The sequence below is a fragment of the Chelonoidis abingdonii genome, chromosome 1 (genome assembly GCF_003597395.2).
Source record: "Chelonoidis abingdonii isolate Lonesome George chromosome 1, CheloAbing_2.0, whole genome shotgun sequence".
Lineage (NCBI taxonomy): Eukaryota > Metazoa > Chordata > Testudines > Testudinidae > Chelonoidis > Chelonoidis abingdonii.
The window spans coordinates 189671131-189682547 of record NC_133769.1 but is presented as its reverse complement, the minus strand read 5'-3'; positions in this window follow the sequence as shown (position 1 = coordinate 189682547).

The window sequence follows — 11417 nt, the reverse complement described above, 5'->3', positions numbered from 1 at the left end:
CTCGTGAGAGGGTTCTCTGAGGAGGGATGGGGATGAAGAGTGAGTGGGTGGGGTAGAGGTAAACTGGAAGGTGTAACCCTTAGAGATGGTGTTGAGGACCCATCGGTCTGAGGTCAGCCATGACCACTCTGGGAGAAAAGCACACAACCGGTTGGAGAAGGGAAGCTGTATTGCAAGTGGATCCCTGGTATGAACTGATAAATCGCCCCCAGGCATCCCATCAAAACTGATGCTTTCCCACCTGTTTACCCTTGGAGGGCCCAGGTTGGGGCGCAGACCAAGATTGCTGTTGTGGGTGTTTTTTATAGTCCCTTGACTTTTTATAAGGAGGCTTATATTTAGAGTGGGTGGCCTGGGTGGGAGCGTGCTGTGGTTTAAACTTGGTCCTGGCTGGGGCCAGGACATAGAGGCCAAGGGTCTTTAGTGTTGTGCGGGAATCTTACAGGCTGTGTAACTTCATATCCATCTGTTCCGCAAACAGGGCCTTGCCATCAAACGGAAGGTCCTGTAAGGAGTTCTGCACCTCGCTGGACACCCCAGACAGCAGGAGCCATGACGCCCTCCTTATGGACACCGAAGAGGCTATAGACCTTGCAGCCATATCTGCTGCATCCAAGGCTGCCTGAAGGACCGCCCTGGCAGCAGCCATACCCTCCTCCACCAGAGCCTTGAACTCTTTTTTGTCACGCTCTTGGAGAGAGTCCTCAAATTTGGGCAGAGACCCCTACAAATTGAACTTGCATCTTCTCAGCAGGTTGTGGTGATTCGCCACGCTCGGTTGGAAACTTGAGGACAAATAAACTTTTCTACTAAATAGATCTAGTCTCCTCGAGTCCTTAGTCTTAGGAGTAGGAGCTGGTTGACCTTGCCTCTTCCTATGGTTGACCTAATCAACCACAGGGGAGTTGGGGGCAGGGTGGATATACAGGTGTTCCATTCTGCCCTCTTAGAGATGGAGGGCAAGGAAGTCGGGGTTTGCCACAAGGCTTTCAAAATCTTTTCCATCTCTTCATGGAGTAGGACAGCCACCCGGCCCGGCAACAGGACGTTGAAGAAGGAGTCCAAGGGTTCTTCCACCTCCTCAGCTTGAAGGTTGAGGCTTGATGCCACCATTTTCAACAGTTCCTGGTGGGCTTTAGAGTCCTCCTGTGGGACAAGTGGAGGAGTGGCTGTGATTGCCTCATCCGGGGAGGATGAGGATGAGGGTGCGGTACTCTGTGTCCCCACCAGTGCCGCAGGTCCTACCTCTTGGTCCCCCTCCAGGTGCGAAACTGGGCATGAATGCTTCACTGACTCCTTCCTGAGAGGTTGAGAAAGGGACGCTGATGGTCTCTCTGAGGCTCCGGCCACTGAGTGAGCCACTTCTGGGGGCTGCATCGAGGACCACAGGGCTCATTGGTACACATGGTGCCAGCCAAGGAGCCTGGTGCCACTGCACTTGCTGTGGCACCAGCGGAGCAGGCTGTTCAGCATGACTAGCCTGGCCCATCAACTGGCGACAGTGAAGGGAGACCAGGATGGCATATGATCTGCTGCTATCCTGGGGCTGGGACGCGTGGTGCCATCGGGAACAGTGCCGACCATGAGACCGTGATCCTGGTGTGTAGGAGCAGGAGTACCTGAGAAGTCAGGAGCAAAAAGCTGAGATGCCTCCCGGGCTGCTTAAAACTACTTGACTGATGTTTGTGTGCAGCTAATAAGGTAACCAAACAAAAGTCATCACATCACATCTTGTTATTATATAAATGCCCTTTTGAAGTACACTGTGTTTTTTCAAGTTGTGTCACATCATGAGCTGGTCAAATGCTTCATTCTAACTAACATTCACTGTTAATTGAATTTTTTTTTTTTTTACTGGTGAATTATTTGTGAACTGATCCTCATTTTTGTGAATGTATATTTTATTTGTAACTAGTTGGTGTTAGTTTTGAATTAACCATTTTGGAAGCTGTTTAATTTGGCCATTGATGTTGTTTGATTGGTCACATAAGTCACACGTATTACTTCTCTTCCCTGATTATGTGGCAATTTTCTTTTCAGCAGGAGAATAAGGATTACCAAATGGCAGTACTCTTGGTCACTTCAAAATATACATACCGCTATTTTCTGGAGAAGAAGTGTAAGAAAAACAGAAATCTCCCACACCTTTGAAAGAACAAAATCTGTTCACACAAATGTTGGAGACTTATACTTAACAATGGGTGTGAATATGGGTAAGCCAAACAATGGTTTAGAGTTTGAATGCATGTTCCTGAATGCAACAAACAGCTAGAGTCAAACCTTCTTGTCTCATGCCTTGAGTAAAGCTTGTAGTTCACCACTAGAGGACCCCCTCTTCTTTTAAATGAGAAAAACAACTCAACGAGAAACCAAAGTATATTTATTTGCACATAAAAATGTGTGAATGTGGTCAGTGTTTAGAGACTTGTGGGCAGTCGCAAATGTTCAGAGCTTGGTTTAAGATGAAAAGAGATTTCTGAAGCAGTTTCTGGTTCAATTAACCAACCCATGTAATTAAATGTTTTAATATACTGAAAATCTCATTCTCTAAGACATCATGTTTTATAGGATTGAACTGGACATAAAAGTGTTACACACTAAGAGAAGAATTTCAGCCTATTGCTGCTGCAACCTCAGAAAATGCTCACTTCCTCTCCTCCCCAAAAATCAAACTTTACCCTCCCACATCACTGAAACTCATTGACATTTTAGGACCAAATTCTGATCTCATTCAACTTCAATAGGTTTGTGGAGGTATAACAAAGCACTGAATTTAAGCCTGTACTATATAGGTAGGATCAGTGGTGAGAGGGGAGGGAGGTTTCTATGCAGTTCACTGACGCTATCATGGAAAAAAAAAAAAAAAAAAAAAAAAAGCAGGGGGGAGCTCAGGGGAAAGAAATTGTAGGCCTGTATCTGAAGGGTGATCAGTGAGGGCAGATTCATATGCCTGTGCCTGTGTAGAGTCCTATTAAGCTCAGTGCTCCATAGGGTATGATGTCTACTCACACTAAAGCAATTGCAGGATTGTGACTTTGCAGAATTAAATTCACCATTAAGAAATGTGTGAGGTAAAACTTGGCCCTAAAATAAAGAAACCATTGAACATTTTAGTGAGATGCTATTTCTTTCTCTCACTCTCAAAGACTATTTGCCTGAAGGATTTGGTCATTGCAGTAATAATATGTTATGGGTCCACTGTCAATAAAAGTTACCTCTTAGGACGTGATAAATAACAGAAGTTAGACACTGAACTCAATAGGGAGTTTGGCAAGAAGAGGGACTGTACTACCTGCCCCTTCTTTGAGACAGTATCTACCATATTTATTCAAAAGATCTTGAAATGTCTAATTTTCTTATGGTAGGGATAAGAGCCTTTTAGACCACAGAACTCAGTTGAGAAAGCAAGTCCAGTATTTGATATTTTCCTGGGATTAACAGATTTACCACCACACAAACTCATTTGTGAATGGGATAGAGATGATGATTGGTAAAACAAATAATATTACAGTCTCTCTAATGTCCGTTATTCAAATAGTCTCAAAGTGAGCTTCAAAAAATATTTTGCCTGTTTCTCTTGTATTCTCATAATAGTGGGTGGTGCAGCAAACACTACACTTCCATTTTATATGTCTTAGGAACAACAGTTTATATAAGTGTCCTTTAAAGAGGTTTATCCCTTTATTAGTCTAATATTTAAAATATTTAACCTCAAGCATAATTTTTTGGCTCTAAAATTTAGCATGTGTTTGTTAGACAAACTTGTAAAAAGAAGATGGTTCATGAAGTCACAATTTCGCCTAACAGCCCCACAGTTCATAAAGAGGTTATAAATTAACATTCATCGCCTATTACACTATTCAAATATCTTACCTTTCTTCTTTATGCTTCTACAATCAGCAGATTTTCAATTAAAAAAAATAAACCATGTTAGACCTTGCAAGTGTTGGTCACTTAGATACTGAATTACTGGTTTGATTTAAACATACAAGAGATGCAATTCCTTAGTGATGTTTCCTCAGTTGAATAGCCCACTGCATACAAAAAATGCTTATATGGATGAACGTTCTATGAAAATCATCTTTCCTCTAAAGTGTAAGAGGGAGGACACTACAGTAGAACAATATGACCCAATCATAACTCCCTTTAAGCAGTGGCATTGGAACAATTTGTATGGTAGGGGTGCTGAAAGCCACTCAACCAAACTGTAAACCCTGTATATGATGGAAACAACTTTAAACCACGGGGTGCTGCTGCAACCACAGCACCCCTACTTCCAGCACCCCTTCCTGTAAGAGCAAAGAACAGAACTACAGGTAAGAACACACAAATCTACTCCTCCTATTGAGACAGCATATTGTTGGGCCATTTATTTTTAATATTATCAGTTTTCTGTGATGACATATATCAAAGGGCATAGACTATGACTGGGACCACAACTATGTAATGATCTTGGAATTCATTAAATAACAAACCAGTGAATGAGAAAGAAATAAAACTTTAATAAAACATGGTTACAGCTGCCTGTTGTGTCCTGCATTGTGTTTGTCAGGCCAAGGCCAAGGCGTAGCTGGTGATGTGGAGAGGCTGTTTGCTGAGTTTGACCAGCCAGACACAGGGGCTATTAGAAGAGCTCAGTGTGGAGCTATGTGGTTGTGGAGGCCTTGAAAACAGCACTTTAATCGTGAGCCATAGTAATGAAGTGTGGTCTGCTGTGATCTAGCTGGCCCTGCACTTCGGGGGCCGGTTAGGAATTGTGTGGTGCTTGCTGTACATTTTTGATTATTACAATGTGGTTGTCACTGAACCTGAGTTCTGCCGTCCTGTCCGATAAAAATTAGTGAGTGCTTTGTGTAGCAGTAGGATCTGTGCAGCATATGTTGTGAAGTAATAAAGATGATTTAATTTCCCCAAAAGAGAATTTTATTGTGTTTCAAAACCAGTGCAAAAAGCCCAACAATGTGCAATTAAAAAACAAATACAATAAAAACTTCTGAAATAAATTAATAGAACAGAACTTTAGAAGGGAAAAGAACACTCCTGTCCATTTCAGTTCATTCACATCAATCATGGCTCTCCAAGGCCAGTGTATGTGAAGCTAGGGTTGTCCTTACTGTCCCCTGGCTTGGAATGGTAGGGGTAGGGATGTGCCTTTGATGCCACATGGAATGTGGTGAGGTGTGGTGCTAAAATGGAGTTCTCCATTGACTGCAAAGGGAGGTGAGCCTGTGCTTGTTGAACCTGTAGCTCCACAAGAGCCTTCAGCATTTGTGTTTGTGCCAGAGAAGCCCCATTATGTTCTGGTGCATGCCCCTTTCCTCTTCCTGAGGGGACTCCTGGGCCTTTCTCCTGTCCACTCTTTCCTTCTCCATACTATCTTCAGTATTCACTCTCCAGGTCCTCTGTTCATGGGCTGTTGCAGCATCTCACTGAACATATACTCCTAAATCCTTTCTCCTCCTCCTCAGGGTTAGTCACTTAGTGTATGTGGAGGGGCACCCCTCCAGGCAGCAGAGGCAGCAGCTACAGATAAAACACAGAAATGGACCATTGTATTTATAGTCACAATGTAACGTGAAAGAAATTTCAGAACTTTCTTCTCTTACTCCCCTAAAAGTTTTAAACAAGACACCTTTGGAGCACCTCTGCACAGCACTGGTCTCCAGTCCCAGTCCTGGTGACCATGGCCTATAGGGGGTGAGGTGGGGGGAATGATGAGGAACTTGTTCAGTTGCATAAAACAATAACATTTCAGCCCCTATTTCCATGAGTATGAATACAGGGCAATGGCACTGAACATGGGCACTATTTTTCATAGGAAATGATGATTTTTATCTGATAGCTCACTTCCGAGGATAACAAAGGCACAGAGAGCACAGCTGCTGCTGGCATCCTGAAGGCAATCTGGCCTATATGTAGCTAGCCTGTGTACTGCAATGGGTGGCTGCTGAAGTCATGGACCGGTGTGGGAAAGTGTCCTAGCGCAAAAAAAGAAATAAGGCAGCCATCCCTAGAAACCATCAGGATTGCAAAGAACCTCCATGAAAGTTTCATTGAGATCTCTCAGGAGGATTCAAAGGACATCCCTGTGGATATAAACAAACTGCTCCCCATCTACCTTCCCCCACCCCTCCCCACCTAATTCTACGAGGGAATGGAAAGCAGATAACAACACTTTCTGTTTTTTATATCACTACTACTTTTAGTACAACAATGATAAGTTGATAATGGTGTCCTGCTAACCTGGGGTTGGGTGCAATTTAAATTTTGTAATGGGAAACGCATTCACACACTTATTTGAGTTTCCTTCCCCGAAATCGGGTTCAGCTGGCAGGTCTGGCTAAACTGCAATGGAGTCCCAAAAACAAGTGCTGGCTTGAGGCATAGCTGGAGCTAACTGTAGCATGCCTCTCCCCATCTCCTCCTTCTTCTGTTAATGGCAGGGGTCTCAGGCTTCTTGGAGGTATCTATGGTCTTCCATAGGATCCTGGTGGGGTCATTGTAAAAGCAGCAGATCTGTGGTTTGTCACTAGATCTACTCTTGGCTTCCCAGGCCTTGTGATATGCCTGCTGCAGCTGCTTCACTTTCACATGGCACTGCTGCTGAACCCTGCCGTACCCTTTCACTTGCATCTCCCGTGCAATCTTTTTGTAGATGTTCATGTTTCTACAACTGCTCTGTAGCTGTACTTGCACAGCCTTTTCGCCCCACAAGACCAGGAGAACCAATATCTCCTGTCTACTTCAGACAGAAGCGTGTAACTGGCATGGTTAGCTGGGCAATTCCACACAACAAGGAAGAGCTGCTAGGTGTGCTCACCAAGCTGGGCAATCAGGAAAAGGCATTTAAAAAATACGCAGATTTTTTAAAAGTGTGTGTGTGGGTAGCTTCAGGTGTCTAAGCAATGCAGTTCATAATTCATGAGCAGAGCAGAGCACAGCACTCAGTGTCAGGCATTGTGGGACAGCTGTTGAAGGACTGTTAGGGTCAATATAGGTCGTGCAAAGTCTACACTCACAATGCACTGACCGCAGAATGTCGACCATGGCTTAATGCTGCTTGCAGAGGTCTGTGTCACCATAACAGAGCACTTACATTGGCTGGAGACAAATTTGAGCATAGATATGTGCACAACTGGTTGACACAAAAGTGATTTATGTCAACCTATTTTCTACTGTAGACCAGGCCTTAGTTACAAATCTCAAAGGAGGTACTAGTATATTGGAGTTTATCACTTCTGTTGTAAACTGCCAGTGTGAATCCATTCAAGGTTCACAGTGACTGAACTGTGTTATCTGACGGCTGTTCAGTGGTCCATGTGAAATGAATTCACTGGTCTCAGTTCAGAGCTGATGACTGTCCACAAAACTGCCACGCAAACTGTCACCCTTATAGGGAATGGCCAAGGATTGAATGGGCACTGGGGAAGCGTATTTTTGCCATCCAAGCTGTACCTGTTCTCAGATCAAATGGAAGACCTCATGCCCCAGGGATGACGATTTGGAACCATTCATGAGTATTAAAAAAAGTCCAGGCACAGTTTTTCTTTAAAACAAAAAATCTATCCCATCTTGCATAGTTAAGGAATTTAGGACAAATTATCAAACTCATTCTAGGCCTATTTGTAGGTCTAGGATAAGTCATTCATATGATCAGTATCTTTCAAAGGGCATGTCTAAACTGCAAAGTATGATGTGATTGTAATATGATGCAGAAATTACTGGATGAGATTCTGTGGCTTGTGTTATGCAGGAGGTAGGAATAAATGGTCATAATAGTCCCTTCTTGCTTTTTAAATATATGAATCTATGAGCAGTCTATGGAAATCAGACTGTCTTCACCATCAGCCAACATATCTCTCTGTTCTGCCCTTGCAGCAGCAAATGCATATGACTTTTTGTGTTGTAAAATGTACAGAGGTTAATGTGATGCATTGAAAGAGGACATGCAATATCCGTGTTTCTTTAAGAAAGCATTTTGAATCACACATATGGCATCATGTCCTAGTTTGTATTTCATCTCACATTATTCCAGAATTTAACCCCCCCAGTAGGTCCAGATTCAGGAAAACACTTAACTGCATGAATAATCCCATTGTTAGTTAAAGCAAAGAAGTGCCAGGCTATAAACAGGAGTGTAAGAAAATGCAACACTAGGGCCTAAGCCTCTGCTCCCATTGAAGTCAACAGAAGTTCTGTCATTGACTTTGATGGGAGTAGGAGCCAGTCCTTGATGTCACACAGCACAGTTCTCCAACTTTAGCAGCACTTGGTTCAATGGACACTGGAATCATTTAGCTGTCACCTTCCCACATAAACAATAGATTGGAGAAGTATAGTAAAATTGCCTAAGCTCTCCATTTGCTCTGGTTGTGATGCTGGTCACAATGGAGCAGTCTCTGAAGGTAACTGTCAGATTCATTTTGTTTAGGTGTTGTGTCTGATAATCAGTTTGATCAAATGAGAAAAATCCATATAAAAACCTATGGAATTGTCATTTGTATAAAGAATGGTGTTGCAAATACAAAGATAGAACAGGAATTGGGTATCAAAATGAAGCAAACTCTTAGGTCTGAATATCTTGCTTTCAAAATCGTTCAAATAATTGCTAGTCTTATTCATCTGAATTTGAAATTGGCTAGATGACAGAGTTCTTTTGACTGATACCATTTATCAAAAAGCCAGCTTCTTTGCAAATAGAGAATTCAGTATTTGTGAACTGCCAGTTTTCTATTAAAAAAGAAATGATTAAAGAGCTTCAAAATCTACCCTATCAATCCACAACAGAGGGCAAACACTACAAACCAAAGATCCTGCAATACTTTTACCCTCACCATCACCTGTGACCACAGTTCAACTATTCGTACACTTTCTCTTCAAAGCTAATGGGTGGTGACCATAATCAGTTAAATTCAGTCTCCATAATTTGGCACGTCAGATGTTCACCTATCTCCACATCCCAGTCTATGTGCTTCTTTCTTTTCACAATAGCTATCCACTATCTAGTAGTTTGCTACAAATAGATATGGAAATTGTCTCTGGAATTGCTCACCACGTACCTCATCATTCTAATAAAAAATGTGTTGATTCAACTTCAAAACAGCAGTAACGATGCACACGTTGGGCTTGATCCTCTGTCACTCCTCCCCCCTTCTGTTTTTGGAGTCAATGGCAAAGCTCCAGTTGAAGTCAATGGCACAGCATCCAACCCACTATTTCTTCAACCCTGGCACTGTGTCTTATGCCAGTTTTGGAAAGAAATAAGAGAGTGAGAAGTTCGGCTTACAATAGGACAGCCCCTGTGAGGAAGTGTTTTCAAGATCTGGTCCATGGCTGCTTTTTACTCCTTTCTAACAAGCTGCCACATAATACCTTATATAACATACTTTTTAAAAAAGTTCTTTAAAACCTATTTCCATCCTTCTCCCTTGTTATCACCTCATTGTTTTAACACTTATAATAATAAAAGTGGTAATGAGGAGTGACATCTATTCATGGAATGTATGAAAATGGGTCTAAAATTCCAGCATTTTGCATCAGGAAAATGTGTCTCGAGCAAGGTCAGCTGCATTGACTACTTTGATTTATCCCTTATTAAAACACAAGCTGAATTTCTTATACATCTGGGTACAATGCTCTCTCACTTTCTCGCCTTTTAAGCAGCCAGTTTTTAGATGGTGCTGGATAGCCAAATTAAGGAAACGTTCAGACTCTTATTGTTTCCCATTAAAATGCTAATTCTGCTTGTGTTTCCTATTGTTTGATTCGAACACAGAATATCCATTCTCTGAGGGTTAGTCTATACTTAAAGTGCTACAGCTGCACAGCTATGTTGCTGTAGCATTTAGTGTAGACACTACCTACGATAATGAGAGTGATTCTTCTATCAGCAGAGGTAATCCACCTCCCCAGGAGGTAGTAGCTAGGTAGATGAAGAATTCTTCCATTGACCTAGTGCTGTCTACATGGGGAATAAGATCAACATAACTGTGTCAGTCAGGGGTATGGATTTTCACATCCCTGGCTGATGTGGTTAAACTGACCTAGTTTTCTGGTGTAGACCAGGCCTGAAAATGAACTTGCTTTGTGTGTCTCTCCAGTCGCACATACGCAGTGTGCAGCGGCAGTCAAAAAAGCAAACAGGCTGTTAGGAATCATTTAAAAGGGGATAGAGAATAAGACGGAGAATATCTTATTGCCCTTATATAAATCCATGGTATACCCACATCTTGAATACTGTGTACAGATGTGATCTCCTCATCTCAGAAAAGATATACTGGCACTAGAAAAGGTTCAGAGAAGGGCAACTAAAATGATTAGGGGTTTGGAATGGGTCCCATATGAAGAGAGATTAAAGAGGCTAGGACTTTTCAGCTTAGAAAAGAGGATACTAAGGGGGGATATGATAGAGGTGTATAAAATCATGCGTGATATAGAGAAAGTGAATAAGGAAAAGTTATTTACTTGTTCCCATAATATAAGAACTAGGGGTCACCAAATGAAATTAATAGGCAGCAGGTTTAAAACAAATGAAAGGAAGTTCTTCACATAGCACACAGTCAGTCTGTAGAACTCCTTCCCTGAGGAGGTTGTGAAGGCTAGGACTATAACAGAGTTTAAAAGAGAACTAGATAAATTCATGGAAGTTAAGTCCATTAATGGCTATTAACCAGGATGGGTAAGGAACAGTGTCCCTAGCCTCTGTTTGTCAGAGGGTGGAGATGGATGGCAGGAGAGAGATCACTTGATCATTACTTGTTAGGTTCACTCCCTCTGGGGCACCTGATATTGGCCACACCCGTAGACAGAGTACTCAGCTGGATGGACCTTTGGTCTGACTCAGTACGGCCATTCTTATGTTCCACTGTTAACAATGGGACAAAACAATTGATATGACCTAGCGTACCACAGCAGAGTCTTTAACAAGGAGTAGAAATGAAGTTCCGTGGAGCTTGTATTCACTGTGCTTTTTGATGCTCAATGGAATATGTCCTCTCCTTGGAAAGATAGCATTACGTTTTTTGTCTGTGTATTCATATTACAGATATTAATTTTGGGGGCAGGGAAGAGGAGAAAAACCATCAGGGAGGATTTTCCCTAGTGGCTGCCCTTTGCCTTATAATATGGGACTAGTGAGAATGACGAGTAAAATGTAATAGATTATGGCTCAGGGCTTCTGCATTTTTGTTTCTCCAATTCTTCCCATCAGTTTTTCTCATTATTTTAAGAGCAGGGGAGATAGAGCTGTCAGTGGGTGGCTGTCTAGTGTGCTAGACGGAGCCAGGGGATCTGGGTACTATTCTTTATGGCGGGTCTTACACTTAAAAAGCTGCAGTGTGTACTGTGCAAAGAGAAAAAGTGTCTGCCCCAGAGACTTTATAATCCAAAAGTCATTAAAGAGTCTGTTGGACCTGGGG